Source organism: Dromaius novaehollandiae, chromosome 10, assembly GCF_036370855.1.
Source record: "Dromaius novaehollandiae isolate bDroNov1 chromosome 10, bDroNov1.hap1, whole genome shotgun sequence".
Taxonomy (NCBI): domain Eukaryota; kingdom Metazoa; phylum Chordata; class Aves; order Casuariiformes; family Dromaiidae; genus Dromaius; species Dromaius novaehollandiae.
In genome coordinates this window covers 24,321,087-24,335,229 of record NC_088107.1, presented here as the reverse complement: position 1 = coordinate 24,335,229, position 14,143 = coordinate 24,321,087, and the positions used below count along the sequence as shown (strand labels likewise).

General features: G+C 49.8%; 1 long non-coding RNA gene across 2 annotated transcripts in view; it reads left to right on the top strand.

The window, feature by feature from the left end:
- Nucleotides 1-14,143, top strand: part of LOC112992289 (uncharacterized) — a 121,911-nt gene that overhangs the window by 24,340 nt on the left and 83,428 nt on the right. Inside the window, exon 4 of one of the 2 annotated variants that reach the window (XR_010390818.1) lies at nt 4,989-5,166. This is a non-coding gene — a long non-coding RNA (uncharacterized LOC112992289). Of the gene's footprint in view, nt 1-4,988; nt 5,280-14,143 lie in introns of both variants that reach the window. The other variant, XR_010390817.1, reaches the window with a different exon arrangement.

Below are 14,143 nucleotides of genomic sequence, written 5' to 3'. Positions count from 1 at the left end.
CATGCTGTGACTTTTCTTAGACCCGTTGCCCCCACATGGTGCATGACAATAAAATTACCGTGCTTGTTCCTTTCCCACAGACAGTCCTCCAGGCTTGTCAGTCAGCATCACGTGCACTGTCCTTCGTCAAGTACATTTGGGACCCAGTGTGTGATTCAGGAAGGATCTGTTGTGCTGTAATTCACCTTTGTTTGCCTTCAGGAGAAGGATTCTGGTTTCCATGCTGCAAATCTTGTCCCTGCTTGGCTATTTGATCATGGTTTGACTCCTCAGGCCTTCAGAATTATGGTTACTTTATCAGGTTTTCCGGACAAAGCCAGTTTGCCCAAGACACTAGTGACATGTTGGTTCCAGACAAGCTTCCATTTACTCAGTCCCAACTCATCATTACCTGCTAGTTCCGACAGACTCTCTTGTTTCCGCTCTTGCCACAGACTTCTTGTTTCTCACCTCTATTTAAGTGCTGTTTGTATCTAAGATACTTTTAACTTTCTCTGTCACTGTCATCTGGCTTTCCACATTTTCACTTTAAAAGAAGAAAGATCTGAATATTAGATCCACTTTATCATTTTTGTCCCCACTGACCCTTCTGCACGACGTACAACCAGACTTGCACCAGTAACTCAGATGGAGAGCCTGCAAGAGCCTACTGCACTCACCAGCACTTGTTAACAGGGCTCATGTCTCGAAAACGCAAGCAATAGAGCTCTGACATGCCTGCAAGGTTAAATAAAACCCTTATGCTTTCTCATCTTCCTCCTCAAAAGACTTTACATATACACTAAAATGTACACTCTTGGTGCTGAATTTGAGCCAGTCAAGCCAGGATCAGAACTACTTCCAGGCAGGAAGCTTTTTAATCAAATGTTTCCCCAGCAGTGCGTAAGTCTTACTGCTTATTATGCAGTGTGTACATCTGATACCAGGGGAAACAGGAGCAGGATATCAGAATTGGCTGCCAGCTGGAAGCCAACTGGCATATTCTTCTTCCCAGCGCAGACCCTGATGTGAGATGCTCCCTGCTCTGAAGCAAAGTCAGTGGGCTGCGGAATTGCTCCAGGAATCCTGATCTATAGGAAAATCATGCATCGTGCAACTGATGTGCTCAGCAAGTGGTTGTGCATGTGGTTACTGAGCGTTTCAGTATGTTTCGTAGATACATTAGTTCATCCTCAAGGAGAGTTCTTAGAAAAAAGACACGTAAGGAGAAAGACCATGCAATGGCAATGATTTTCAGCCTGTGGGCAGTGGATGACTTCTGTGGAGCCAGACCTTTTTCAGGGGGCTCAACCCTACATGCAGGGGGCTGAAACTAGATCAGGTAACTTTTAAGAGGCCTGAAAGGTATAAGCATCTAAGCGTAACTCTGGAAAGAGTCAGGGACTGAGGGATGAGGAAGACAGACTCCTCAGGGTGTTGTCCCAAGAAGTCAGATGTACCCTACCTTTCAGGAGATGATAAACTTTGTGAAGGATGGGTATGGTTACATGCTTTTTCCTTCAAGCTCTTTCCTCCAGAATATACTAGATTTGCTTTGTAAATGTTGTGTGGTCATTGCATGCCCTACCTAGCTCCTAGCTGACAAAACAGCCATGGAGTAATGGGAACTGGATCTAACAGAAGTAGTGGTTTGTAGATCAGAACTGGAAGATGATACACTACTCACGAGTGGAGGGGTTAGAGGGGAAGGTATTTGGCTGTGAAAAATGCCCCCTGACCACAGCACACAGCTCTCTGCTTGCACTGCCTGTAGCAGAGAAGTGATCTTTTAGGTTTATTTTCCCACCCAGCTGTACAGACCCAATGTCAGCATTGGATCTTGATATTCCACCCCCTTTTCACATGTCCATTTCAGTCTCTCTAGCAGAGAAGGAAAGGCACTGAGGGAGGAATGGACCAAGTTTTCTCTAAAATCAATGGTCAAAGAAGATTGCTGTCAGCAACTTTCAGACTGAGACCTCCGGCCGGTCATGTTGGTGCGTAAAATAATAAATTATCTGTGCTTGAGTGCTTGGCTTTAACCGCAATGTCCAGTTGAGGTGTCTTTGTTGAAGGAGTGGACTGACAGACCTTCACAGGGAGCGGTTGAACTCTTACCTTCCCAGGTCAGAAGGGTGGATCAAAACCAGCTCTGCCAGCAGGTATTCCCTGCATGCTGAAGAAATGGAGAACAAGCTCATCTTGGTCTGAACTTGGTGTTCTGCTTCCACCTTCACAAGGGAAAGGACTTCCATTTTTCATTAATATTTTTCGTATTTTATAATATCAGTAATGACCTCCTGGTCAGACATTTCAGGAAATTTAATGACAAGCTGTGAGAAGGGACCTTGGTTTCACTTATGTCTTCCAGCCTTGCATAAGCTGCCAAACTCATTATTGGCAGGTACAGCAGCACTGATGTTACCTGGGGGGTAGCAAGGTAAAGTTTTCCTGGATCCTTCTTCTCCTGCCTGAATTCTGGGCAAATAGGGTTCACAAATCCCTATTTATACAAGCAGAAAATGTCATTATTCTGTCCAATTATAATCCCAAACTTAAAAATTAATTGGGGTAGGTATTAAATTAAGCAGGTTTTGCTTGAGTAAATATTTTCCATTTTGGAGCTTAATCTGTTCACTTAATAATCTAAAGCAGTTTTATTAATTCTTTTTTTTTGGTTTGCAAAAAAATAATAATGTCTCTTCCATTAGGAACTGTCACTGGCTTAAGAGGATTTTACTCCCATTTTATGGTTTGGCTCAAAGAAAATTTATTCTTGCAATAGATTTAATGATTCTTAGCTAACATTGTCTTCCCAGCTGCAATTGGACTGTAATAAAAAAACCTTTGGCTTTTGTTAGACTTGCACATTCTTGGCTGCCAATAATGATTAATCTTTCCTCCTACCAGATCATCTTATTACTTGGGTTTGACTTAGGAGCTGCCATTCCCTCCGGAGCTTGGTAAGGGCTTTCTCCCAGAGCAGCTCTGATGCAGCACAGGTGTGACCTGCAGTCCCTGGCTTTGTAGTCTGTCTTTGCTCCTTAATTGCTGATCTGTGGCACTCTGCTTTCTAAGCTTCTCTGCGCAGGAATGTTATTAGGGGATGATGGAGAATTAATTGAAAGAGGAATTTCTGAATACTTCCGTGCGTGGAAAGGCCCTGAGAGCCCCAGGCTGCCCAGCAGGGAGGATTGTCCAGACAGTGAGTGCGGTGGAAGGCAGGGCTCAGACTCCTCTGCGGCCGTGGGCAAGCCGCACACCCGAAGAGCAAATAGCTGCAGTGGGCTAAGACACTGCCACCTCCCAGCCTGGGTTAAAAGCCCTCTCCTGCAGGGCACCGTCCCCACAGCTCTCAGCAGGACAGACCACGTGCAGGTCTCTCAGTCTTGCTAGTGGAGAGTCTCCTGCTCGTCTTCTCAAAGCACTTCGTGCCTCTGTGTCAGTCGTCTCTTGGTACACAGGGAGGGACAGGGATGCCTAAATTTCAAAGGTGTGGGGGGATGCTGAGAGAATAGGCCTGGCCTGGGCACGTATCTGTGAAAGTCCTACAGCAGATGATCTTGAGGCATCGCCAAACATATGGGATTGGAGCTTCATGCTGAGAAAACTTGTGTTTTAATTCAAGACCATCTTGGCAGTGTTTTAATGGTTCATAGTAATAAAAACCTTGGGAACAGGAAGGAAAGAGGTGCTTAATCCATTTCAGAGAGACCTTCGGCATTAACAGGACGCACGTGCTTTCTGATCAGGTTGTCACATCTGGCATAAGTGAATTTGCAGTATGTGAATTTGCAGTATATGAATTTGCTGTACTCTCTCTGCCTTTGCCTGTAAGGTCTTTTGGGCTAAATGATCCCACCAGAGATTTTGCATAAAAGACACTGTTCCCCCTGCCCCCTTCCTGTGCTCTGAAAGGTAGCTGAAGGGCAGAACATAGCTAATTACACGAGGAGAAGTGGTCAGCAGTACCTCCAATTAAAACGGAAGTGGAAAACATATCAGACATTTGGCTAGCACCTAGACTTTCTTTTAGAAGGCTCTTGCTAACAAACATGAGTGGTCAGGACTGTTGTTTTACATCCGTCAGAGTCCTGCTGCGTACCAAAGGGCTGGCTGTCAGCAATCAGAGATACGGAGCTGGTGCTAACGCAGCCTCGCTCCGAGCACTGACGAAGGCAAACTATGTTCCACATCGTTTCAGAAGCTAGGGTTAAGTATTGGCCTGGTCCGAGCAGGTTTCATGAACAGCCCTAATATAACAAGCCTATGTGGGTGTAAGGGGGGAGCATAAGTGCTTTCTGGAAAGGAAATTTGCTTCCCTTTCCAATTTTTAAAGGCTTATGATAAATCACAGCTTGAACACTCAGAAACAGAAGCCCCAAGGGCGTCTTCTTATTTCACTTTTCTGCCCATCTCACAGTGAAATAATGGGTGCTGAGGTGAGAACGCACTCTGATATGAGAGATGGTAGGCAGGAGTGCACACTGAGTCACCAGGAAGGAAGCCAAGACTCATCCTGGATTTCAAACAGTATGTGCCTCCTGCCAAAGCGGGTTTCTCGAGGCTCAGGGAGCACTGGGGCATCCCTACAGATTGATGTTCCTGTGAAAGGACTTGAGTCTGAAGGTGCCTTTTCACTGTAACTGAGCCATGTTTGTGGCAAGCAAAACTATTTGCAAAATTCTAGTCAAATTCAATAAGTCGTTTCAGGTAGGAAAAAGGACCCAGCACTCCTGTGGGAGTGGAACATCAGCCTTTTCTGACTTTTTTTAAACAAAATCTCTTAAGTTTTCATTTTGTTTAGAAATTTAGCTGGATGACATTTTTTAAATGCACAAGATCTTCTGAAACCAAAACTAAAAAAAAATTTCGCTTGGGTTGACCAGTCTGTGTGGTTAGTTCTGAAAGATGTTTTTAGATTTGTTTTTTTGCTGCAGTGGGAGAAAGTGGCGAACTTTTGTTATGGGTTGGCCTGAGAATGATTTTTTTTTCTGATTTTTTTTTAGTTCAGTTTCTGAGAGATCCTCCAGCTCCCTCTGACATTCCTGTAAGCTGAGATTTCAGCTCTGTTGGGAGAAGCCTTCATCCTGTTCCCGGTTGGCAGAAGGATTTGTCACACAGCAAGGGACACAGCTGGGCCCTGAAAGACAAGCTGGGTGGAGAGCACAGGCAGAGTTGGCTCTGGTGAGTGGACTCTTTCTGGTGACAAAGTTGAGACTAAGTGCGGATGAACGTCATTTATCCCCTTCTGATACGAGCAAAAAGGGTTTCCTTGCCTGGCCTGGAACACCAAATGGGTGAGTTTGCCCACTTTTTCTTTTATCATTGTACTTGTACTCCTTTCCATAACTGGGTCAGGGCTGCCGTATCATGTATAGGGAATATGCTGTCACCATTCTTGCTGTTCAAGCAAGCTGCCCATCCCCATGTACGCTCCTCTGACTGTTCCTGGGCCCAGAGCACTCATCACCATCCTTCAGAGATGGCCGTAGTTGCTCATCTCCTTCTCAGCTGTTGAAGTAGTGTAACAGAACCCTTTCTGCAGCGAGCAGGCGTGAGTGCGAGGCACACGGTGAGAGGTACTGGCAAAGGGTGTATTTTACCTTTAACCCTTCCGTTTCTTCAGCTAAAGTCTTTCACGTCCTTGCTTCAGCCCCACGGACAGGCTGGCTTGGGCAGCTACGTGGCTTCCCCGCAGGTGAGCGGCACTGCTGCGTCGGTGGCCCATGGCTGCCCTGGGTACGTCGTAGCTGGGATCACGGGTGTTTCTCCTGAGCTCACTACGCTCTGCTGACACATTGCTGTGTGCACAGGCACTTCAAAGGGATTTCCATGAACAGGAAGCAGGGCAGATTAGAGGCACACTAAGGCTTTTATTTTATGCCAGGATTTCTAAATGTTCATGCTGGTATTTCTGAGGCCCCATTTTTAACCACTCTTAATACATGTATATAATGTAGCAGAAGGGCAGCCTGGCTGGCTCTGTGAGCCGCACGCTGAGTCTTCGTGGGATGAGAGTCACAAGGCACTTCACATGCGTCAGAGAGCCAAGGGGCTCCAGGGTGGTTCAGGACTGGCTCCTTCAGGTCTGCTTCCTTTAGCAGCTGGGCCTCAGATCACCCAGCAGCCCCTGACCAGCCTCACCACAGCACGCACTGCTCTGGAGCCTGAGGCTGGCTGTCCCTGGCGCATGTGTCGGTACTAGCTGACACGGCTGCGCTGCTCCGTGCCCTTAGGGACATGCCAACTCCCTTGGAGTGCGCTCAGGGAAGCAGCGTGTGTGCACACTGAGGTAGCCAGAGGTCCTGGCAGGCTGGGGGAGTGGGTGGTGCTGGGATTTTGCTGCCTCTTGCTTTCCCTCATAAGTTTGCACCCTTTCCAGACATGCGTCAGCTCCACTCCCACAGGAGCACTGGGAAGAAAATGCCCCAGCTGCTGTTCCTCCATGGTTTCTCCCCAGCAATGTAAACAGTTTTGCAGAGGACTTTGTAAACAGCAGATTTTGTTTAGGATATTGTCTGCGTTCCCGCCTCAGCGGTCCCTTATTCTGCAGCACAGGGGGAACGCTGAGCTGCTGGCTGTAGGTCTGTGGCTTAGTTGTCAGAGGAGAGGATGGTGATGACCGAGAGGAGGGAGTTGTGTACGCTCCTGCGTTCTCTGTGAGCCTGGTGGATTTGGAGGATCACACCAGGGTCACACGCACACCCCACAGCTGCATGGAAATGTTTCTGCATCTGCCAAGGAGGAAAGTTGGCATGGGATGCAGCTGCTGCTGAGCCTTTTGCAGGACATAGTTACATGAAAGACCAGAGCAGACGTGAACAGAGAGCTGCTTACGCAGCGTCCAGGGCACTGGGAGATAAATGAGAAATCCTCAAAGGTAGGAGCTTCGTTTCAGAAAAGTACTGCTTGTTTGAGAAGTCTCAGAAACTCGTTTTGACTCCCTGGGGAAGCTGGTTGTCCATTCAGGGAAATAAGGTTGTTAAATCAACTCTGCCTTCGTCCCATGGGAATACCCTCTGAAGATGTCTGTTCTTCACAGCTATTCGCTTAGGGATTCTGCCCGTGCTTATCAGTGGGAGATCAGCTTTTCCCTCTCACCCCTAGGCCTTTGTAAGGGAGCACTGAAGGGAGAGAGCAGTTCCTACTTGAGTTTCTGCATCTGCTGCAGGAGCTTTTTGAAACTGGAACTGTGCTTACTCCCAGATAGCCATTAAAAATCAGATGCACACACCAGAGAAAGACATGAGCAGTGGCAAAGGTGGATGAGGGGAGCCTGAAATAGGTTGACATGCCAAGAAGAGGGTCCATGGGTGGGGTGAGCAGCAGACAGACATCATCAGAAGCAGTCAGGAAAGCTGGGTGGATGGGAGACATTCCCCAGGCTGCCAAATGTCTACTGCTGCTCTAAGTGAATTCAGCCTGCTTCTGCTAGTAAAACATTGCTTCTGCAATGTAGTTGCGAGAAGCAGCCGCCCAGACAGGAGAGTGTATGAGGGCACAACTTTCAGGAAGCTCCTGGACATGGCTGAGATCCAGAGTTCCTGGACAGGAATGAACAGAGCGTGAATGTGGCAGTGCACTTAGTATCTATCCTTTTTAGTTTTTCTGTTGTCGTGCTTGACTCTGAGCAGTTTAAATCTGTGACAGGCTCTCGAGTTGCTACCTCTGTATTCAAACATTGCTCACAGACAGGAGGGATAACTGTTGCAGGCCTGTGCGGCTGCCTGCGTTGGGTTGTCAGGAACTGACGGCAGATGATTCTGCTGTTTGTTTGCCCCTCTTCTCTGCCAACCACAAGTTTGAGGCTTGAATTTATACATCTGAATAGAAAGGACAAAATCTCCCAATGACACCTCCAGGTCATTGCCAGGGCAATCTTGTCTCCAGAAGACAAACAGCTTGACAAAGCCAGACACCAGGAGAAGCAATCTGACCACATTTTCCACAGCGTTGGCTTCCCAAATATGTGGCTGCTGGTTCCAGTTCACAGACAGTCTCCGACTCCCCTGTTAGCATTGCCATGTGAGGGGCTGGTGGCAGTGTCCACATGGTCAGTGTTGTTAGGAAGGAAAGGCCAGCAAGGTCTTCTAGCTTCTTGTGTGTCTGCTTCCCTGAGAGACGTGGATGTATGGCACAGATTCAGCCTGGCCTAGGAACAGTCAAGAAGGCTGAATTTTGGACATCTCTGTGGATTTTTTAAATATTGTATTAAAACCCTTTTGGGGGGGGGGGGGGGACGTGGATAGTTAAGTGTTGTCCAGCGGGATTCTGTTGACTTTCTATTGAGCTTAAACTGTAAATATTTGAACAAAAAATTATCTTGTCTTAGCCTTAGCAAAATTTAATCTTTCTGTACATAACAAAATCTGGCTTAAGTCACAAGAGAAAATGAGAGTGGTAGTTTCAGGCAATTCCCTAAGGGGCGTTTGTCCGCATCGCACAGAAACCAGTGTGTTGTCCCTCACGGTTGGCAGCCTGTTCGTCAGGAAGGGCTGGAAGGGCAGCCCCGGTTGCTGGGCAGGAGGGAGGTGCATTGGCTGAGTTTCACAAGGTCCCGAATAGGAAAGCAGGGGGGCTTCAGGTCACGATGGACGAGCTGAAGCAGAAGGTGGGAGGCACGAGGCTGTCAGAAGAATTGCCATTTCTCACATCTTTCTGTTTCCTTGCAAGGTCCTGGAGTTTGGGACCAGTTTTGCTATAAATCCAAATGCACAAGCTAATTGTTAGACCTGCTTGGAGTAAAATCTGCCTGTGATCAGCTTTCTGCCCTGCTTGGTTTTCTTTTGGGGGGACAGCGAGAGGTTCTGGAAGGGTTTCAGTTCACTCCTTTCTTCTCTGGACCCCCACCTTTATCATGCAAAAGGATGGTGAATGGGAAGCAGAAAGCTCTCCCGCTACCTCTCTCTCCCTCTCCACAGCTCCCGTATGCCTAATTCATTCTTGGAGAATTAGGCTACACCCTGGGAAAGGGATACCAAACTCCCAGAGCAGGACTGAGTCTGAGGCGTGGAAGAAGGGTGCAAATTGTTGAGGAGAGGCTGAGCAGATGTGTGGGTGGAGGGAGACAGAAGCAATAACGGAGTAGAAGTGGGAGGACTGAGATGGCCAGGGGGGCTATGAGGCAGGTGAGTATGAGGAGAGTCACCCCCACAGCCCCAAAGGACCACCCGGGACTCACACACACTGCAGTTGAGAGGAGGCAGAAAGATTCAGATATTAGAAGCAGACCTGAACATGCAATGTGATCCTCATAAAAACATATTCCTTAAATAACCTCCTGCTCTGGAGAAATCCGACAGGGCCGGGGTTCCCCAGAGCCAGCAGCAATGCGGGAGGTAAGCAGGGGAAGAGACACCAGGTCAGGAGCGGGGGGCAGGAGCAGAGCTGACTGCCAGGGCAGCAGGTCAGGACCAGGGCACCAGCAGAAAGTCATTGCAGTTCTGCTCGGAGAACATATATAAAGCAGTGACGTTTTCAAAAGAGCAAGGAACTGACAGCCACCTCCTGCAGCCCTCAAGTGCCTTGAAATCCCACCTTCCTTTACAATAAACAGGTGCCTTGCTCAATTAAATGCCTTGAGTGGAAACATCTGGAAGCTTCCAGCATTCACCCCAAATTCACCTTGCTCAAGACACCCAAGCAGATATGTCTGTTCCTGGCTGCTGGTTCTGCAGCTTGATAAAGATGCTCAGGCAGCCCGGCTGTAGTGCAACCATCTGCTGGAGCTTCGCAGGCCTGTGAGGCAGCTGATGGGTTGGAGGTTGCTGGGACGTTCTGCGACAGGCGCTTGATTCCCCCTTCCTTTTTGTATGGGGTCCCTCTTCGAGAGGGAGTGGGTGCAGGAGGCCGTCCAAATGAGCTCCTGTGTTTTGACCTGGGATGGGTTGTGTCCAGGAGCCCAGGAAGGCGGGAGTTAATCATATGTGGTCCAGTTCAGCCGCTCTCCCTGCATCAGGCCTTTGCTTTGGCCTCCTGCTTGATCTTCTCGCTGCGTGCTCTGGCAGAGGAGAGCCCTGCTCTGTTGTTCTTGGGCTCTACAGCAGCAGAATGCCCTTAGCAGCAAGGCTCAGGCCTTATGATAAAGCTCTGCACACAGGACTTCAGGCTCCTCCTAGGCATGTGCTGGACCTCTCCTGCTGGGCTCTGGGTGGACTCAGCTGAACTCGTGGCCTTCTCTGTTGCGAGGGAAGGCGGCTGTGTCGGCTGCGGCCGGTTAATAGCTCCGCGAAGCTGTCTGAGCTTGGAAGTGCCGTTAACCCAATGCTGACTGCACCTTTTGCTGCGAGAGTGGGAGAGGCCGTACTAGAGCACCCAGGGCAAACTGGTGTGAAGGTGGAAGGATGTTTAGACAACCCGCTCCCGGTATTTATTCTGGCTTTTCTATGAAGGGATAGAGAGAGGAGACAGGTGAGAAGAGGATGGCAAAGCCTCCAGGGATCCAGGTCCCTTCTACCACAAAGGGAGCCCTGCTGCTGGCTACCAAAGGCTGGTGGTGCTGCGTGGGCAGAAGCCCCCCATCTTTTGAAGCATGGAGAGGGCAGGTGTAGGCCAAGTGCAGACCAAGAGGAGACGTGGCCGAAGACTAAGACCAAGGGGGGCTAATTAAAAAAATGCTGCCCTTGAATCAAAGCAGAGCCCCAGATTATACAGTATTGCTGTTGGGTAGCAGAGCACAAGATCAGAGGGCATCTTGGTCCCGGGGCTGCTTTCTGCCTTGCCTTGGAGAACTAACTCCACGGGCGCTTGTACGACGGGGTCATGGGCAGCGCGTGTCTCGTGGCTGCAGCAGCGCCCGTGCAGCTGAGCCCCACAGGTTTCACTGCCGGGCTCATCAGGAGAGATGAGTGAGGCAGAGTTAAGAGCGGGCTTGCGAGATGGGAAGTGCTGTAATTAATCGGGAAGATGGTTGTTAATAAACTGGGCGTGATAATACCTCGCGAGGGTGGGACGGGCTGACGAGTGTTTGCAGAGCCACTCCACGACCCGTGAGCACCTCGAGTGCTGTTACGTGCGTGGGGCGCTTCAGGGGCCGGGCGCGCGGGTTCGGCTCGCGGTCGCACGCTGCCCCGCTCGAGGGCCTGGGGAGCACAGTGGCGGTGGGCGGGCGGCGGGGGCCCCGAGAAGCTGTAACAGTTCCCGTTTAGATTTGACCTTTTGCTGGATATTAAAGCCTTGCTGTGGCTCAGTGAGATGAACGCTGCAGCAAGTGCAATTCCTCAAGATGAAATATCTCTCCAGTGGGTAATTCCAGCCTCATTTGAGCTTCCCCCTCTCCCCCCCCCCCACTGAATCATTTATTCCTGGTGTCAGGAAGGTGCAGAATGACTTTCCCCACTGGCTTTCAGAGCTTCATTGATTCTTCAACTCCCACTCCTGCAAATCTGCTGGAACAGCAGCCTTTGGCCTCTCTGATTTTCCCAGCGGGGGGATGGGCAAGGGGAGGGTCTCAGGCCTGGAAGTGCTCTTTAGCGAGCCCACTCATAGTCTGGGGGAGATGCCATTTTATTTTAAGCTCCCTAGTCCAGAGTCTGTGTCTTTTGATTTGCAGGTTTTTTCACCTTAGGCCTGGTGCTATGAAATGCCTCCTCAGCACTCAGCTGTCAGCATAGGGAAGGGGGAAGCAGGACATGTTAAAACTGCTGCTGAAGGCATGTTTTGTGCTGGAAGGATAAGAAGCGGGGCACACTCTTGAGTCTCGGGTCATCCTAAACACCATTCAGATGCCGACACAGGTTGAGAAAGGCAGGGCTGGTCCTTGCCTGACTGAGCAGGGTCTCCAGAAAGAAATGGGGCAAGATGCATTACAGTAGCTCCGCCAAAACACAGAAAAAATGATGGATCGATGGTAGAAAGTGGAGCAGTGAGAAGGATCATCTGCTAGAATCTGTGTGTGTGTGTGTGTGTGTGTGTGTGTGTGTGTGTACGGCACCCGTGGGAATTCCTGAAATTTTACAGAGCACGGGAGACCTTTGGCCCTTCCTGCTTTCTGGTTCACTGTCGCAACTTAACTCCTTTGCTGGTGGTGCGTATGAGTCTGGTTGCTTCAGCAAAGCGATCTATTTCCAAACTACGTGGAGTAAACAAATGCAATCACTTGCGCTCTGCCAGACAGGAGTGACTGAAGCCAGGCCTCTGCCCTGTCATCATCAATCTATTTTCAGACCTGTATCTGAGTTCACACTTCACGCTCTCCAGTGCAGCTCTCTTTCTTGGACTCCTGGGAGACAGGGAAATGCTGTCCTCCTCATTTAGGAGGAGATGGGAAGAGAAGAGGGAATGGAGTGAGATCTGGTGAGAACAGGGCTGAGCCCCATCAGAATTTAGGAACCCAACACAAGATTTAGGAAGCATTAACTACTTGTGTCCAAAAGGGTTGTTCTGAACACTGCCGTGGGTTCAAAGGCACAGCTCTGGCAGTACCTCAGTTCCCGAGGCACCTGTGTTTCTGACCTTGTGTTCTGCAAGTCCCTGAAGCTGAGTGTTAGGGTTTGACTTGCTCCATCAGAAGTTACAGAGCGGATAGGATGCAGTTACCAGAGCACAGTGCTGCTTCTCTGGGTGTGTTGCGTGTGTGTTGCGTTCGTGGCTGCTGCCTTCCCTTGTGTCATAGCCTGATGGTCACAACCCTCCTGCTTGTCAGGGGACTGCAAGCCAGCGTTGTTGGGGGCTGGCTGGAGGCGGAGAGAGGAACGCTCTGCTTACCCTGGGACAGTTGTTCGCTTTGCAGAGCGTCCCAAAGGACGCACCGGGCCAGCAGCAGACACCATCTAGCCTAGTGATTAGGCCCTTCTCAGCTGGCTTTCAGCCTTTTGTCCAAAAGTTATCCCAGGACTTTTTCCGGTGGCTGTTCGATGTCAAATATTCAAACTTCCTGACTGCCACCTACCTGATGCATCTGCACAGGGGAGAGCTGCGAGAAGAGCAATGTCTGCCCTATTTGGGACGGGGAAGGACTGTCACCTCTCTCTGGGGAGTGAGTCTGGAGCTGTGAATCCCAGGGGAAGAGACGTCCCTCCCTGTAACGAGAGGCATAACCCCTTGGAGTAGAGCGGGCTTTAAGGCCTTCCCCTGTCTCCTGTATTTCCCCAGAGGCTGGTGTAGGTGTGGGTGTAGGTGGCTCACACTTTAGAGTGCGTTAATGGTTGCTGTGGACCCCATTCGGAGGCACAAAACTCTTCCCACACACTGCAGCGGATGTTTGGGATCCTGGCTGGGGAGGGCTGCTCCAGGGGCTCAGCACTAAAAATCTGGATATCAAAATAATCTATATTTTTATATCTAAGGCTGCAGTCCACTGGAGAAAGAAGGTCCCATCCTAAATAGCTCTCCCTCCCCTTCTCTTGAACCCCAGGAAGTTACAACACTCTCAGACCTGCGAGCCCAACTGCGACCAAATTGTTCCTCAGTCAGGTGAGCCGTAATAGGACACGTTAGCTTTGGTGCTTTTATGTTAGATTTTTTGCTGTATGGTCTTTTGCTTCAAAGGTTGTTTTTGCTTCTCTACTGACTATTCAGATACTGTTTTTCTCCCTTTCTCTTGGTGGTGTTGGTTTGCCTCACAAACCCATGTATCCTGCTCAGGGAAACCCTCTGCGGTCCTCATCTGAGCAGAACAGTCACAGTGAACGTGCACCAGGCATTTCACTGCCCAAACCCGCGGCTGCTTCCACGCTAGCTCCCTCCCGGCCTGCGCGCGTGCGTTGCCATTGCCTGGTGAGCTGCACAGGGCTGCCGTTGCGCTGGTGGGTGGGTGTTTGTTAGAAACAAAGCTGAACTGAGCTGTCACCTGGGCAGTGATCCACACGTAAGCCTTTCAGGAGCCCCTGTGGGTTAAGGTCACCTTCTCGCCACTCTGCCTTCTGCGAGCACCACGGTGAGCAGGGGAGAGGTTGCTCCCCAGCCAGGATGGGGTTGGGTGGAACGTGAAATCAGCCCTTCTCCTGAGATCTCTGCCTCTGGTTTGGCATTCCTGGACAAACTCAGCCACTTGAGGCTTGCTGAGCGCTACAGGAATTTGCTTTGCACTGTCAGGGTGTTTTTCTCGCCTCCTGAGATGATTTCACCCAGATCCTTTGGAGAGTACACTCCCTTCCTCTGGGAGGGAACCCTGCTGCATATGGGAGCAGGCCTGAGCCCCTGCTGCCTTGCGCTTTGGTGT